We start from the raw sequence: 4,746 nt of genomic DNA, 5'->3' as shown, positions 1-4,746 counted from the left end.
AGAGAGAGAGAGAGAGAGAGAGAGAGAGAGAGAGAGAGAGAGAGAGCACTACAGACCAATTTCCCTAATTGATGCCAAAAAAATTTAAATAATAATACTATTAAGGATATTACAGAAATATATCAAAAAGTTCATACACTGTGACCAGGTAGAATTTATACCAGGAATGCAGGATTGACTCCATATTAGGAAAATTATTAGCATAACTGACCATGTCAATAACAAAACCAACAGAAATCATATGATTATCTCAACAGATGCAGAAAAAGCTTTTGACAAAATACATCTATTACTATTAAAAACTCTAGAAAGCATAAGAATAAATGGAGCTTTCCTTAAAATGATAAGTAGTATCTCTCTAAAAACATCAGCAAAAATTACTTGTAATGCAAATAAGCTTGAAGTCTTCCAAATTCGATCAGGAGTGAAACAAGGATATTCATCCTCACCACTATTATTCAATATTGAATAGAAATGCCAAACTATAGTAAAAAGGGAAGAAAAAGAAGTGAAAGTAATTCGAATAGGCAACAAGGAAGCAAAATAATTATTCTTTGCAGTAATCTAGTGTTTGAAAAACTCAAAGATCCAAGCTTTTAGGACAAGGATTTACTGTTTGACAAAAAGTGCTGGGAAAACTTTAAAATGGTATGGCAGAAACTAGGTTTAGACCAACATCTCATACCATATATGCAGAGAAGGTCAAAATAGGATCATGATTTAGACATAAAGAATTATATTGTCAGCAAATTAGGGAAGCATGGGAAAATTTTACCTGTCAGATCTATGGATAAAGGAAGAAATTATAACCAAACAAGAGATACAGAGCATTATGGGATGTCAAATGGCTAATTTTAATTAATTAAATTAAAAAGGTTTTGCATAAACAAAGCCAAAGTAGCCAAGATTAGAAGGAAGCAGAAAACTGGGGGAAATTTTTTTATAGTAATATTGTATAATGATTAACTGTGAATGCCTTAGCTACTCTGCTCAATGCAGTGATCTAAAACAATTCCAAAGGACCCGTGATCAAAAAAATGCTCTCTTATTTGTAGAGAGAAATCTGGTTAACTATGAATATAGATTAAGGCATACTTTTCTAACTATTTTTCTTGGGTTTGTTTTTTTTTGGCTTTTACTTTTGTTTGGGTTTTTTTTTTTTTGGTCTGTATTTTCTTTTGCAACATAGGTAATATGGAAATGTTTTTGCATGACTACACAGGTAAAATATACATTAAATTGCATACCTTATCAAGGAGAGGGTAGAGTAGGGAGGAAAGGGAGAGAATTTGGAACTCAATTTTTAAAAAATGAATGTTTAAAAATTACATGTAATTGAGAAAAAATTAAATTAAATACCAAAAAATCCTACCCAACAGTCCTGAAGTACCAACTTTTATATATTAAATTAGCTAACATGACAGAAAAACAATTTGACAAATGCTTTAGGGGATTTGGGAAAAGATACTCAAATCACTGTTGGTGCAACTGTGAACTAGTCTAACCATTCTGAAAAACAAATCGAAACTATGACCAAATGCTTACAAATGCTTTTTCTCCCATCAATACTATTGCTGGGAGATCAGAAGAAGAGGAAAAGGATCTATATGTCCAAAAATATTTATAGTAGGTTGTTGTTTTATTTGTTTGTGTGGTGGTAAAAAATTGGAAACTGAGGGAATGTCCATTAGTTGGAAAATAGCAAAACAAGTTGTGGTATAGGAAAGTGGCAGAACACGGGTTTTAGAAAAGCCTGTGAAGAATATGAACAAAGTAAAAGTGAGCACAACCAGGAGTACAATTTAAACAGTAACAGCAATGTTGCAAAGATAGCCAACTGTGAAAGACTTTGTGACTGATCAACACAGTGACCCACCTTAATTTCAAAGGTCCCATGGTGAAAAATACTCTCTACCTCCAGATAGAGAACTAATGGATTCAGAATTCAGACTGGATCATATTTTTTCTCTTTCTTTTTTTTTGAACATTGCCAATACAGACAATTGTCTTCCATGACTTCATATTTGTAATGGGTTTTGTATTTCTTGCCTGCTTAATTGGTGGGAGAAGATGGGGGAGAAAAGAATTTGGATCTGAAAATAAAATAAAAATTGATATAAAAAAAGAGTAATTAAAGTTTTAAGTCACACACTCAGAAAGAGAGAGAGAGAGCCATTCAAAAGTTAAAGGGGACCTGGAAGTTACCCCAGTCCAACAACCAGAAAATGAATACAACTCTGGAATCTCCAAGTCCTCTCCAAAATTTCTGGTCAAGAGAAAGATAGCATTATCAATCTGATACAGATTAAAATCTGGGAAGACTTTCCTGAGCCCTTCTCCTTCTTGAATTTGCTTTGCAATTTGCAATTACTTTTATAAATTTTTCATTTATTTATCTATATACATCTTCTGTTTCCTTTGGTAGAATGTAGATTCCTCAAGGGCAAAGCCTGTTTTGTTTCTGTCTATATTGTTAGCACATATCACCTAGGAGGAGCTTATCAGATATTTGGTGAATCACATTGAATTGGACAGACTAAAACACGTTCAGATATGTGAGACCTCACAAAGGAAGATATCTCCCTGTCTAGAGAGATCTTGAATGGTTTGAACCATTCCAAATCCCAACTTGGAGTTCTTTTGAATTTTATGACTCCAGAGATGTTGATTTTCAGTAAACAAGCCAGGAATAAAGTCCTTCAACACGACTCCATACTGCAGGAACAACTTGAAGAATCATGACACCATGCAATTAAAGAGAGCTCAAAAGGGTCAAAATACTAAGGTCCTCCAAAGGAGTAAAATCACTACATTTTAATCAGACGAGAACTCATTTAAGAGTGCACTCTAATTAAAGGGGGGAGAAGATGCATGTAGAGCTCTATTTATGAGCTAAGAAAATGAAAAACCATGTATAAATACAAAAGAAAATACTTGACATCACCTCAATGATTTATAAGACATGGGTATAAAAAGAGAGACTCAACCAAGGTCAGAATATAAATGTTTGCTATTTAATTGAAGTGGGAAAAAAAAATCAGTCAGGGTCCTATTTGTTTTCTTTTAATTGTAGTTGTCAAGGTACACTACTGTGCTAAATAAGTAACTTTCAGGAGAAGAATTCCACAATAGCATGGAAGAACAATCTTGGGAGGTGGCTAACATTTCACTTTTCCAAATGACTTCAATATAGGCTCTGGCATTAACAGGAACATAAATGATTATCATACTTTCTTATGTATCCAGCATCCCATGTACCCAGTAGGTCATGGAAACTCAAAAAGTTTGCTAGAATATTCCAAACCTTGTCATCCTAATTCCATTTAAAGTGCTACTGCTCATTCTTAATTGAAGTCATTGGTTTTCTTGGCTGCTTTTTCTTTGAACCTCTATGTATTTTGATCCATCTCTGATCCCCAAAGTAATTTGCATCTGCATTTTCATGAAGGTTTTGTGATGTGGAAGCATTTTGATTTTATGGTGCATACTCCTAACACAGAATGATCAATAAGCTTCCAGAGCAGGTAGCCAGAAGATTTATGCAAAAAGTGAGTCCTTTAGCAGCATATCATGGCAACTGCAGCATATTTCTAAAATTATAGTACATTTTCTTTTTTCCTGCATATTTTTAGCATATCCAAATAGCCTCAAGTCAACAGGAACTAGGGAAAGAAAAGTCAACTTAGGAATCTAGGTGCCACTAGTAATGAAGTAAATAGGAAAGAAAGAATGGTTTAGAGGTTCTTTGGATATACAAATATATATATATATATATATATATATATATATATATATATATATATATGCATTTGAATGATTTTTTAAATAAAAGCCAAAGTTGAGTTAAGCTCTAACAATTAAAATGGGAAAGAAGGCAGAAGTAACAGCTTTCTTAACAACCAATAAAAGAGATTATCCCTTGGTCAAAAAAAATTTTTTTGCTTTATATACCAGTATTTTCAATAAGACTTTAAGGGACAAACTTATGGTACATATGTATACACCCACCAAATGGAATTTAAAATATAGAAATTTAAGAGAGGAAAATCAGATGACATTTCTATTAACATTATATTGTGCTAAGTACTGAATCCTTCTAAAGGATCCCAAAATAGTCGGTCCTGAAGGAGCATCAAAATCCTTCAAAACAGTGCACTGAGGTAATTGGACAGAGGAGAATAAGTTCATGGATTTAGAGATGGATGGTCATCTAATCCAGCTCTCTCATTTGAAGAAATTGAGTTCCATCAAGGTTAAGTATCTAATCAGTAGCAGAGGCAGCCTTTGAAACCAAGTCCTCTTGATTTCAAATCAAACACTCCTTCTACTAAACCACTCATTGTCTGAGACAACAAAACTGCCAATTTGCTCTTTCCAGTACAAAATCTCCGTTTGCTGGAATAAGACATGAACCTATTCCTTCCTATCTATTTTTATAAGGGTCACTAGTCAATAAACATTTATTAAGTGCCAACCATATGCCGGGCACTGTGACAAGCCCTGGGCACACGAAAAGAGGCAGAAGATAGTTCTTGATCTCAAGAAGCTTACGATCAAATAGGGGAGACAATAAGCCAAACAAGTAGTACCAGCAAGATAGAGATAAGGATAAACTGGAGCTAATCAGCAGAGTGAAGGAACTAAAATCGGGAGGGATTGGGGAAAGTTTCCTGTAGACGGTGGAATTTGGATTGGGACTAGAAGAAAGCCAGGCAAGTACAGTAGGTGGAGACAAGGAGGGAGGGC

This window comes from Petaurus breviceps, unplaced genomic scaffold, assembly GCF_028583685.1.
Source record: "Petaurus breviceps papuanus isolate PSGF00001 unplaced genomic scaffold, PetGlider_PUasm1.0 90903, whole genome shotgun sequence".
Classification (NCBI taxonomy): Eukaryota; Metazoa; Chordata; class Mammalia; order Diprotodontia; family Petauridae; genus Petaurus; species Petaurus breviceps.
Note: the sequence above shows the minus strand (reverse complement) of the source record.